This window comes from Sciurus vulgaris (genome assembly GCF_902686455.1).
Source record: "Sciurus vulgaris genome assembly, chromosome: 9".
Classification (NCBI taxonomy): domain Eukaryota; kingdom Metazoa; phylum Chordata; class Mammalia; order Rodentia; family Sciuridae; genus Sciurus; species Sciurus vulgaris.
In genome coordinates, this window is record NC_136469.1 from 137,373,132 (window position 1) to 137,387,154 (window position 14,023).

A 14,023-nucleotide genomic window follows, 5' to 3' on the forward strand; every position below is an offset into this window, starting at 1 on the left:
GTTTGATTCATTCTGTTATTTTTTTCCCTTCCCCCCCCACCCCTCCTACCCCTCTTTTCCCTCTATACAGTCCTTCCTTCCTCCATTCTTACCACCCTCCTTATCCCTAACCCTAAAACTACCTCTAACCCTAACCCTAACCCCTCATACCCCCCCTTATATGTCCTTATCTGCTTATCAGCGAGATCATTCGTCCTTTAGTTTTTTGAGATTGGCTTATCTCACTTAGCATGATATCCTCCAATTTCATCCATTTGCCTGCAAATGCCATAATTTTAACATTCTTCATGGCAAAGCAATATTCCATTGTATATATATGCCAGTTTCTTTATCCATTCATCAACTGAAGGGCATCTAGGTTGGTTCCACAATCTGGCTATAGTGAATTGAGCAGCTATGAACATTGATGTGGCTGTATCTCTGTAGTATGCTGATTTTAAGTCCTTTGGGTATAGGCCAAGGAGTGGGATAGCTGGGTCAAATGGTGGTTCCATTCCAAGCTTTCTGAGGAATCTCCATACTGCTTTCCAGAGTGGCTGCACTAATTTGCAATCCCACCAGCAATGTATGAGTGTACTTTTTTCCCCACATCCTCGCCAACACCTATTGTTGCTTGTGTTCTTGATAATCGCCATTCTAATTGGGGTGAGATGAAATCTTAGTGTAGTTTTGGTTTGCATTTCTCTTATTACTAGAGATGTTGAACATTTTTTCATATATCTGTTGATTGCTTGTACATCTTCTGTGAAGTGTTTGTTCATTTCCTTAGCCCATTTGTTGATTGGATTATTTGTATTCTTGGTGTAGAGTTTTTTGAGTTCTTTATAGATTCTAGAAATTAGCACTCTATCTGAAGTATGAGTGGCAAAAATATTCTCCCACTCTGTAGGCTCTCTCTTCACATTACTGACAGTTTCCTTTGCTGAGAGAAAGCTTTTTAGTTTGAATCTATCCCAGTTGTTGATTCTTATTTTTATTTCTTGTGCTATGGGAGTCCTGTTAAGGAAGTCTGAACCTAAGCCAACAAGTTGAAGGTTTGGACCTACTTTTTCTTCTATAAGATGCAGGATCTCTGGTCTGATTCCGAGGTCCTTGATCCATTTTGAGTTGAGTTTTGTGTAGGGTGAGAGATAGGGATTTAGTTTCATTCTGTTGCATATGAATTTCCAGTTTTCCCAGCACCATTTGTTGAAGAGGCTATCTTTTCTCCATTGCATATTTTTGGCCCCTTTTTCTAGTATGAGAAACTTGTATTTATTTGGGTTTGTGTCCATGTCCTCTATTCTGTACCATTGATCTACCTGTCTATTTTGGTACCAATACCATGCCGTTTTTGTTACTATTGCTTTGAAATAGAGTTGAAGATCTGGTATTGCGATAGCCCCTGCTTCACTTTTTCTACTGAGGGTTGCTTTAGCTGTTCTGGGTTTCTTATTCTTCCAGATGAATTTCATAATTGCTTGCTCTATTTCATCATTTTTTTTTTGAATGGTGTGAAATGGAAGACATTTTTTCCAGAATTAATTCTATACAGTGTTCTATGCATAGTAAAACATTAAGCAGGGCTATTTAAAATTATTCTGTTAAAATATAATGAATGCAAAGAATCAGAAATGTACCTGGTGTGTTGTCAGTGCTCATAAAATTCTTTTATGATATAATTATCCACAGTTATGAAATAGTTTGCTTTTGGCATAAGAAAAATCACAAGATGAGTTTGAATGTCCACGTCCCCCCAAATTTATTTGTTGGAACCTAGATACCCAATGTACTGATATTAAGAGGTGAAACCTTTGGGATGTGGTTCAGTCGTACGTGTTCCAACCTTATGAATTAGATCAGTGCACATATTAAAGACTGGAAGGGAGTTGTTTTACTCTTCTTTCATGTGAGAACAGCATTTACCCCTTCTGCCATGTGAAGATGCAGTAAGAAGGTGCCATTTTGGAAGCAGAGAGCAAGCCCTCACCAGGCACTGAATTTTCTGGAAACTTGACCTTTTATTTCTCAGCCTCCAGAACTCTGAGCAATCAATTACCATTTCTTGTAAATGACCCTGTCCCAGATATTTTGATACAGCATTCTGAACAGAATAAGACTGCTAAGTTGCCTTTTTAAGATATTTTCCCCCCAAAATTTATATTCCTGAAACTGGAAACTTTGATCTTTAAATATGTGTATTTAGTCAACTAATTATGTATATTGAAGGACGATGTAAAGAAACAAGTGAAGAAGAGCTATATGTGAAGGTTAGAAAGATTGTTCAGCAGTATTCCCTCCTCCCATTGTGGGTAGAGTGTACTTCTGAGCTCCTTTGATGTTGAGCTTGACCATGTGGTGTATTTCAGCCAACAGAATGTTAGAGGATGGAACCTGAGCAGAGGCTGAAATACGCTTGTGTGATTGGCTTGGTTCTTGGCTCTAGTGATCACCATGAGAAGACCAGGCTCCATGAAAATGGGAGACATGTTGGGGAGGCCCAAATCTTACCTGTGTTCCAAAGTCGAGTCAGATTCACTTCAGGCACAAAGTAGAGTTGCTCTATGGAGCAATGAACGTGAGAATACATATTTATTGGTGCTAGCCACTTACTTTATGACTGACTTATTATGCAACACTATTGAGGAAATAATTTATCAATACACTGTGGATAGATCTTTCTTATCTAGTGGTCAAGATTCTTTATTCCACTATCATCATTTAACCCTATATTATTCATGTCTGTTGCTAACCTGGTAGACATACTCTTATATAGTTCCATTTTATTTGAATAGAGTGAGACATTTCTTTTAACTTCATTATCTTACAGATAAAAAAAAGGCAAGAGAGAAGGCAATTTGGCAAAACCTTGCTGTTCTTAGAGGAGCAGAGAGAATCCAGGCATCTTTTCCTTTTGGCAAGTGACTTTTAAATGCAGGAATTGGATGCTTCAAGATACTGTAAAACTACCTTTAGCTTTGGAGGAAGAGTTGATAGCTGACACAGAGAGAAGGTGAAGTCTCCCAGGAGTGGTGCTAAGGAATGTTGAAAGTGATATGTTGGTTAGACATTAGCCATGACTGGAAATAAAGACTGTTCTCATTTGCACAATCATTGGACTTGTTCAAAGAGTTTCTCTGGGAAAAAAAGGGATGAAATTAAGCCGTGGAAAATTTTGGCCAAGTCATGAAAACATATTTTCCACAAGAGCTGTTAATTTGATGGTGGAATGAGTCACAGTCCATGGGCAGGGCTGAAAGTCCCATCAACAGAATTACTCAAAATTTAACTAGACAATAAAAATGTATGGTTAAGGCAAATATCCGCACAGGGTCAGGCCAAAGAGAACCTGTGTCCCCATGTGAACTTTCCCTTTATATTTTCAGGCCAAATCTACATAGAAAATTACCTGGAACCTCAGATCATGAGAACAGTAGAGCCAGATTATTTTGGAATGTGAGACTTTCAATCTCACCTGTTTTCAGGGTTGAAGTCAGTGAATTGTGACCAGACTTTCTATACCACTCTTGTGGCAGGTCTGGGACTTGGTAGTTGATCACTGAAAAATATGGTTTTTCACTGAATTTAAACCTTGAATACCTCAACTTATAGGGGGAAACAACCCACTATGATACTCTTCAATAACAGCAACATTCCCATGCAGCTTACTAAGTAGGAGTGGCCAAGCGTGCTGTTTAAAAAATAGAAACCTGGTTGTGTAAGCATTCATCTCCAGATACGCAGCAATCCTCCACCACCTCCTTCATTATGTTTGGTTCAGAAGGAACAATTGGAAGTGGTTCCCCAGGTCCTGATAAACCGTAAACTGCCTGGAGAACCACCTTGTTCTTGGCTTTTAGCTCACCTAGCTGTAGCTCCTCAGGAAGCCCCACCATGTCCCTGGTCTGGAGCAGGTGGAACCCTGGCTCCTCTCTTGGGGGGTTCCTTTCACCCCGAGGTTGTGCACTCGTGGATGTGATGTCTCCGGCACGGTTTGTAAGATTTTTGCCCAGGGAGCCAAGCACACCTGTTTAACTCCACGTGGGATGAGTGCGCGTGACGTTCATTTACTCTCTCTCTCCCTTCTTAAGGCGTGTATTCTCGATCTTTCCTATGTATCTGCTCAAGGGCCACTTACATGGCTTTAGTAGTGCTCAGGGCTCCATGTGGCCCTGGAGACTTCTGCCCCGGGCTCTTGCTCCTCACCTAGTGTCTTCCCTTTCTCCCCATCTCATACCTAGAACTCAACCTTCTGGCCACCACTGAGCATCTTCATCTTCTCCAGTGAAAGGGACTGACTGCACTTCCTCTCTTCTTCCTCTATTTTTCCATAGTTCTCTTTGAGTTTGTGTTAGTTTCCTGTGGCTGCTGTGACAGATTGCCACACACTTGGAGGTTCAGAACAAGAGAGACTCTGTCACGGTTTTGGAGGTCAGAGGTCAGGTATGAAGGTTTCCTCCGGGTCATATTCCCTCTGGAGTCTTGTCCTGATTCTAGTGACGTAGGCATTTCTTGATTTGTGACCACATCTCTCTGCTCTGTCTTCACTTTGGCTTCTCCTCTGTGTTCTTTTTCTCCTTGTTAGTTCTGTTTTATAAGGATATGTGTCATGAGCTAAGGGCCCACATAGATAATCCAGGACAACCTTCTCAAAATCCTTATCTTAATTACATTCGCAAAGAGTTCTTTTACTAAGGAAATATTTAGGTTCTGGGGATCAGGATGTGAACAAATCTTTTTTGGGGGATGGGAGAGGGGCACCGTTCAACTCACTGATAGATTTGATATTTTTCTTGTGAATTTAATGGCTTGTTTTGTTCTTTGTAATGAATTATTACCTTTTTTTCATAACTGATTCAGAATATTTTGGGTAGTTGGTGTCTTAGTTCACTTAGGTTGTATTGATGTGCAATTTTGTAGAATTCATGACTAACTGGATTGTTTGGGTGTACATTAAGTGCCCCAAACTAATAAGAGGAATCCAAATTCTTATGCGTGCCTAGAGTTATTAAAGGAGATCCTACTCTTAATACTAAGAAATATGTTTTGTATTCCCTTTCTATGTCCTTTTCATATTCTCATATTCCATACCCTTCAAAGTGTCTGCTTCTCCAAAAATACTCCAACCCCGTTACATAGTCCTTCTTTCCATTTTAGGAATAATAGGGACTTTGGCTATGGGGTTTGAATAAGGAAATAGTAGAGGACTGGATTTTACTTGATGCAAGAACTTGTCAACTTTGCTAGGTATGATAACATGCAGTTTATATCATGTCCTTATCACTAGAGATGCACATTCAACGATTTGCAGGTAAAATGGCATGATACCTGGGGTTTCCTCATACATGCTCAGCCAAAAAGAGGCGGTGCCTGAAATTACCTGAAATTCCTGGGAATTACACGAAATGAGATTCATAAAAGGGTAAATAATTACAGTTATTTGGGGGATTTGTGGTACTCCGTTATACTCTTCTCTCTACTCTTGAGTATGTTAAAAAATATGCCCCCTCCCCACCTGCCTGCCAACCTGTGTCCAGGTTTACTCTGCAAAGTGTCTTAATGCCCTCCGAATCCTTTCTCACTTTTTGGTCATTTCTTCTTTGTCTGATCTCTCATTCCATGCGGCAAAGCCATGGAGTAAGCCAAATGGAGCCTATACTTCTTGGGGGGGTGTTAGGAAAGAAAGCAGTATCAGCACACAATTGACCTTTGTCTGTGCAGACCAGGGAAGTCCACAAACATTCCCCTATTAACAATTTCTCTCTTACAACTGAGATTTGTAAGCTTCACTTAATCATCTGTATCTTTTCCTTTGAGTGTTCATTGATCACTTCAAAGCTCAGCAGACTGTTTCCTCCATAGCTCTGATTTTCAATAATTTTTTTTAATTTGGTTCAGATGATATTCTCTTACTGAAATTTTTCTTTGCTATTTTAAAGACATTTATTTATTCATCACAAATTATCAGAGGGCCTGCTGTACTCAGGTACCACAACGGGAGCTCAGCCATTAAGGAGTGTCAATCCAAAAGGAACCACAGCGAAGAAACAAAAATATAGGATGTAGCACAGAAAATGTGAAAGTGTAAATATGTGCACTTCGGAAGCACCAAGAAGGAATCTATGCCTTGGAATGTACAATAGCTCTATCTAAATCCCTGGGAATCCCTATGGTGACCTCTCTACACTCTTCATAGCTCAGTCAGTGATGGCCTTTCATGAGAGGTATGATTATTGCCATTTTGTAGAAGTGGTAACTGAGGCTGAGACGTTAAGCCCTTTTCCAAGATGACATAACTGGTAGGAAGTACTTCTGAAGTTCCTTTCATTTTTAAAGTATTTTTAGTGGATACTTACTGATTTTTGTGAGATCATTCTACTTTTAAACTGTCTCTATAGAATACAGCGATTACTGTTGTGTAATGTATCATTTTATCTTTTAGCATTATGTTAAAATTCAATTATTATTATTATTATTATTATTTTGCAGCATACTACATTCAAAGAAACGAGGCTTTAAGATCATGCTAACCTCTGCCCAGTACAAAGAGAGGTCTTTCAAGGAGTTCACATATCATACCAAATTACAGATGGACTGTGTCATCAATTTATTAAGCCCCAGAGGAACTAGAAGATACTTCCGGAAAGTTTTTAATCTCTAGATGTACAATATTTTTTTAAGTTAAAAAAAAATGGAAGTAGTTGCAAATGCAAAATAAAACACGAACTTATCAATGTATTTAAAATTTCTACATATCAAAAACACATGCTATTGTATATATATACCACAGTTTCTTTATCCATTCATCAATTGAAACAAGTTGTGTCCCATTTGTTTCCAATAAAAATGGATTAAAAAAAAATACATGCTATATTTAAATGCAAATAACAAAGTGGGGAATGATTTGCAAAAATAATTCCAAAGTTTGGTGTTCTAAATGGAGAGTTAAAATTGCTCCCCTTTAACAGGGAATAAATAAAGGATTGATTGAACAAAATGTCTTTCCCAATAAATCTGAAGGATAATAAGCATAGCAGTAGGAAGAAAAGTGCTTTTTGTTTGTTTTTCCTTAAAAGCAAGTGGTAAAATTCCTCTTAGGGAAGAGAGCTGTCATTTGTTTAGGGAAAAAAAAAAATTCTTAAGTCATTTAGTTTTGAAAGGCTACATTTTGTTTTATGGTCTTTTTCCTTTATGTTTTTATGTATTTGTCATCTCTGTGATGAACTCGTAATATATTTTAAATTAAAAAAAAACATACCAAATAAGCAGTTTTTCTAAAAAGATTCTCCCAGCATAGAATACTGTCTGTTTGGTCACTTCCATCCTGACTTTCTCCTTATCAAGTCCTTTCAGGAGTGACTTCAGGTTGGTTTCCATAACAACTCCACTTATTATTTGTCAGGATCATGAGAATTGTTTGGTGCCATTTGGGCAGTTCTGCTTCCCCCGGCATTACCTGGGGCCAACTTGGACCTGGGATCTCCAGGGCAGCTCACTCTCTCAGACAGTAGGGCTGGTGGTGGGCTGTGAGCTCAACTGCACCTTTTAGCAAGCCCTCTGGCCTTCTCTGTGAGCCTCTCCATGAAACTGCTTAGGCCTCTTTACATCCTGGTGGTGCCGTACCAAGGAGCACCCCAAGTACGTGAACAAAGATGTCGTGGGTCTCTTATTACTTAGCCTTGTAAGTTAGTAAAGTAGAGAAAAAGAACTGATGGGATGTGTGTGTGTGTGTGTGTGTGTGTGTGTGTGTGTGTGTGAGAGAGAGAGAGAGAGAGAGAGAGAGAGAGAGAATTCAAATGTTCCTTGATTTATGTGCAGTTATACCTGATAATTGTGTCATAAATGGAAAATATCATAAGTAAAAAATGAAATTAACACATCAAACCTATCAAACATCATAACAGTCAAACTTTCCATAAATGTGTTCAAAATAGATGTATATTAACACATATCTGGGTAAATTATCTATTATGCAGCCTATTTTATAATATGATATTTAATATCTCATGCAATTTATGGAATGTTGGCCTCAAAGTGGAAAAGAGAATGGTTGTTTGGTGTGCTTTCACGCCACTGTCATGTCCAAAAATCATAATTCGAACAGTGTGAGTCGGGGGGTAAGTCTGTGCATCTACCTGTAACCTAGATCCATAACTCCATATCATGTTAACCATGATAGTCTCCTAGAGTGACTTCTGTATTCTCTTTGTCATGGTCCATGGCTCACCCAGATTCCAAGGAAATGGAAAGAGACTTCAGATTCTCTGTTCTACCACAGGGAGATGATGATGTCTCCATATGTGGATCTCTGGGTACTATCTTATGCTTATTAATTTAGAACCAGGAAGGTGGAGCCCAGGAATCTGCATTTTTCTGAAGGTGATGATTTCAATCATAAGTTCAAGGACCCATAAACTGGGTGGTGGGAGACAGTCTGCCTATTGGTTTCTGATTCTTCTCTAATATCAGCTGTTAGATTTCTGTACCTAGCTGTATCATCGCTGCCCTTATCTTTATTTTCTGCTTTTTTAACCCCAATTCATTATTGTCATCTTAACAAGAGTTCATCTCATTACACAAAGATATGGCACTTTCTCTTATTTCCTCTTTGGTCATTTTCTTTTTAACTCTGAAAGTTTCTTTCTTTTTTTAATTTAAAAAATAACCATTTTTTAATTTTTCCTATATTTTTTATTGGTGCACCATAGTTGTGCATAATGGTGGGATTTATTGTCACATAATCATATGTACACAGTATAACAATACAGTTTAGTCAATATCATTCCCCGTATTTCCCCTTTTCTTCTCCCTCCTGCTGGTCCCTTCCCTCTACTGTACTGTTCTTCCTTCAATTTTCCTGAGTTTTCACGCCCCTACTTTTCTTTTCCTTTTCCCTCTCTAGCTTCCACACATGAGAGAAAACAAACGACACTTGACTTCCTGAGTTTGGCTTATTTCACTTAACATAATGTTCTCAAGTTGCATACATTTTTCTGCAAATGACAGAATTTCATTTTTTATGACTGAATAAAGTTCATTAAGCAATGCTAGAACATCTCAATACCTGATTTCAAGTTATATGACAGATCAAAAGTAACAAAGATTGCATGGTACTGGCATAAAACACACACACGCCAGTGGTCAGAAGAGAAGACACAGAGACAAACTTACACACATGCAGTCATCTGATGCTTGACAAAGGTGCCAGAAACACATGCTGGAGAAAAGATAACAGCCTTTTAAACAAATGGTGTTGAGAAAACTGGACATCTGTATTTAGAAGAATGAGACTAGACCCTAATCTTTCACCCTGCACAAAAGTCAATTCAAAATGAACCAAAAACCTAGGAATTAGACCAGAAACTATGCAACTCTTAGAAGAAAACATAGGGTCAACGCATTGCACAGGCAAAGACTTTCTCAATAGTACCCTTAAAACTCAGGAAATAATGCTAAGAGTTAATAGATGGATGAAATCAGATTTAAAGTTTCTGTGAAGCAAAGGAAACAAGAATGTGAAGACAGAGCCTGCAGAATGGGAGAAAATCTTTGCTAGTTGCTCTTCTGATAAAGGACTAATATCCAGAATATATAAAGAACCAAAAAACTTAATACCAGAAACATTGATTCAAGGAATAAATGATCAAATGAACTAAACACACTTATTTAAAGAAGAGATAAATATGGCCAACAACTGCATGAAAAGAATGTTCACCAGGTGTGGTAGTGCATGCCTGTGATCCCAGTGGTTCCGAAGGCTGAGGCAGAAGGATCGCAAGTTCAATGTCAGCCTCAGCAACTTAGCAAGACTCTAAGCAACTTAGAGAGACCCTGTCTCTAAATATAAAAATAAAAAGGGTTGGGAATGTGGCTCAGTGCTGAGCATCCCTGGGTTCAATCCATGGTACCAAAAAAACAAAAAATGAAAAGCAAAGACAAAACAAAAAAAAAAACAAAATTCAGCATCATTAGCAATTATGGGAATACACATCAAAACTGCACTGAGATTTCACCTCATACCAGTCAGAATGGCAGCCATCCAGAACACTAACACTAATGCGTGCTGAAGAGGATGTGAAGGAAAAGGAATACTTTTACACTGTTGGTGGGATTGTAAATGAGTACAATCACTATGGATATCAGTATGGGGGTTCCTCAAAAGACTAGGCATGGAGCCACCACATGACCCTCCCATACCACTCTTTGGTATTTATCCTGAAGAGTTAAAGGAACCCTATGACAGGGATCCATGCATGCCCGTAGCAGCACAATTCACAATAGTCAAACTGTGGAACCAACTTAGATGTCCATCAACGAATGAATGAATAAAAATAATATGGTATATATATCTACAATGGAGTTTTATTCAACCACGAAAGGTCTTAAACAAACTTTTACATTTAAAATAACTTACAGAAAAGCTGCAAAACATAGTGGAGAATTCCCATTACTTCTCACCCACTTTTTCCTGTCTCTGTCATGTGAACACGGTGCATCTGGAAAGACTGAGGAGTTTGCATTGGTACAAAAGTATTCACCTCTGTGGAATTTTTCTTTCAAACACTGAGCATGTTCTGATCATAGGGGTAAAAACAGACAAACCCCAACTAAGTGTCATTCTGCTAAGTGCTTGAATCATAATCATCAAAGTCGTCAAGATCTTAAAAACAAAGAAAGCAAGAGTTACTCATAGATCAGGGAAGACTCAGACACAGTGAGGAATGAATTTACTTCTTGGGTTTGATCTTGTAATAGGAAAAGAGGCATTATGGGAAAACTAGTTAGATGAAGACTGTAGTTTGGGGAATACTTTTTGTACCAATGCAAACTACTCATACTCATCATGGACAGGCCTTCAACTCTCCACGCTATTCCTTGAAGTGAGTCCCTAAGACCAGCCCACACTGAAGGGGAAGGGAATTAAGTTCTACTGTCTGGGGAGGGGAGTATATTGTTGGAGTTCTTTTGTAAGAAAGATTCCAGATACATGTTTAAACTTTTAAATTAAGGAACTTTCAAAGTATGACATTGCATAAAATGAAAAGTCATGATAGTGTAGCTCAGAACAAAAGAAGTTCCACTTCCTCCAACCTGTGCAACGATGACACACCTTCCTTCCTTACCGAGGCCTAGAGCAGGGTGCTGTCTTTAGTACCTACTCAGCTGTCATATGCTGTTTTGATAAAGGTTACTTCCTGAAGTCTGAGGGTCCCCGGTCGGGCTGCCCAAACCAGATCTTCAGCCAAGGGAGAGACCTTGCCATGGAGAGTACAATTGCCAGCATTTCTATGGAAACTGGAGCACAAAGGGGCTGCTTGCCTGGAGAGGTCTGTTTATTTTATTTAAAAAAAAAAAAAAAAAAAAACTATCAAGAGCAACCTTTTGAGATGTGACATTCTGTTTTCACAAGCACACTCAAGGTGTCAGACAGAACCCAATTTTATATTCCTTGAAAACAGAGCACACTGTAGTGCTGGACTTTTCAACATGTCACTTTCAACCAATTTTATGTACAAATGGGTTACAGTCCCCAGAAAATATTCAGAAAAAGAGGAAACCGTTTCAGAAAGGAGTATTAAGTATTATTACATTGGAAGCCATTTGGGGTAGAAAGCCTTCCCACCTGGTCTCCAACCTTTCCAGGGACCAAGGAACCAGAGGGTTAGTACGACAAGGAGGAGCCCCACCTTCAAAGCTAGAGCTCAGGGGAGCTGCACATTAACTTGATCGTTCATCTCTCCTCCTCTGAACTCAGGATCCCTTTGGCGATGTGATCTCAGAGTTGCTTTTATAGGCACCTTGGTCCCCTGCCCTCTGTGGTCAGTCTCAATTCTCTCTCCAATATGGCTCCAGGATGCACATGATTGCCCTGAGACCAGATCTTCAAACCCGGGGAGAATTTATTACACGAGGTTTATTGAGAAATGCTGGATTACAGGATATTCCAGTAGTCATTTCCATCTTAAAAATAATATATTCATTTAGAGAACCAAAGACTTGCTTCTTAGATCTGTCACTTTAAAATATGCCCCACCTCACACCAATGCAGCTTTGATGCGACCACGTCTGCGCAGCAGCTTTCAAGGTTGTGTCAAGACAAGAAGCCGGGATAATTTAAAGCGACAGGGCCAATTTTAAAACAGAGGCCCACTGTTCCTTATTTTGAGGACTGGAATCCAACTGAGGTACTTTGTGGCCTCTGGAGCTTCTTAGGAAGTTTCTCAGGTTTTACTCTATTCCCAGGAAAATGAAACTTTCCGCCAACAGTATAGATGGATATCAGAGACTTAAAAACCATGGCTACCAGGTGAATCGAATGAGGCTCTTGTTGACTCCTCTGTTCTTGACAGACTCTTTTCACATCTTTTATATTTTATAGACATATGTTCTGTATGCAAAGATTCTGTAGTTAAAAAATGAAATGCCCTAACGTTTATCTTGCTGTCTTATTAAAGTGAGAATCAGAAATGAAACCACCAAGCCCAACTCAAGGGGACATTCGGACTCAGGTCGGGAAGCTCTCTTTCCTTCCTACATAGTTTCTCTTGCTCTGTGGGGCAGGGACACCCGGTCTAGTATCTTGAATGGCATCCCCCCAAATCTATGCTCAAATACTAACCATCAGCATTTCTGAACATAACTTTGTTTGGAAAGGGATCTTTGCAGATGTAATTGCGGTAAGGACTTTAAGATGGATTCATCCTTAATTAACCGCATGAGCTGTGAATCAGGCGACCATGCATTCTTAGAAGAGACAGAAGAGAAGACTTAGAGACAGAGGAGAATGGCAAGAATACCCATGGAAAACGGAGGCGTAGATTGGAGGGATGCTTTTGTAAGGCAAGCGGCACCTGGAGTCACCTGAATCAGGGAAGGGTGTGGCAGGATTCTTCCTCAAGGACTGCAAAGGGAACTAACCCCGCCGGCAATTTCAGTTAAGATTTCTGGCTCCAGAACTGGGAAAGAGTAAACTGGTGTGGCTTTTAGCCACAGGTCATGGTCATGTGTCCTGGCTGGCTCGCCACCTTACATGCTATGTTCTCTGCGACATTCTTCTCAACACTGCTCCTTGGCAACACACGTCTCTTTCATTCTCTTGGTTCTTTCTGTAGTCTAACTCTGGGCATATAAACACCAGTAAGGTGAACCAGTTGGTGACTTCGAGGAGTTTACTTTCTGGAAATGGTTGGGGAAGGGGTGGAGAGTCTGGGGCAGGGATTCTCAACCTCAGCAGGGTGGACATTTGAGATGGATGCATTTGTATTGTTGGGGCTACTCTGTGCATTGTAGGATGTTTAGCCACAATCTGGGCTCTAGCAGGGATGGCTGTGGCAAGTCCACTAGAGGACAGTAGTAAATCTGCTCCCCTCCACATGACAATGAAAAACGTAGCCAGACATTGTCAACGTGTACCGCGTGGGGAAGGAGAGCTGTGCCTGGTGTGAGCACCCTCCGGCCCAGGGTTACCTGGAGAGCATCGGAAGGCTTTCCTGCTTCTCAGATCTGGTGCCCCTTCTCCTGCATTCCTATGGCATGTCCACACCTTGGTTAAAACAAAGAGTGTGTCTCTGGATTTGTCAGCTGGCACCTCTGCTTTCCTGATGAACTTGGAGTTTTATAAGAAGAGGAGTGTGTCTGTATGTCCCTGTTTTCCCCCACACCTAAGTTTTGTTGTGACAGGAAGGAAACTCACCGTGTCATGTTGGGAGGCCCCAAAGACAGATGTAAAAGGCCCAACAACTGAACACTTCGTTACTAGAAAGGGCTTTGTCCCCACACCTCAGCGTAGCCTCCTGTAGAGCAGGGCTGGGCCTCATGTGGACCACAAAGACTTCTTTTGTAGCCCTGGCCTGAGGCCAGTATTTCAAGCAGCCTGAGCTCCTTCTGAGGTCCTTCTTCACAAGACTGGCCTTTCCCAAGCTTGTTCTGACGCTCAGTAGTCCCTTGAGATGGTCTTGAAGGAAGGGTCTTCATGGTCATAGACACTGAAGAAAGCTTTCCCTCCTAGAAATTCAGTGTGCATCAGTACAGATGGAAGGGTGAG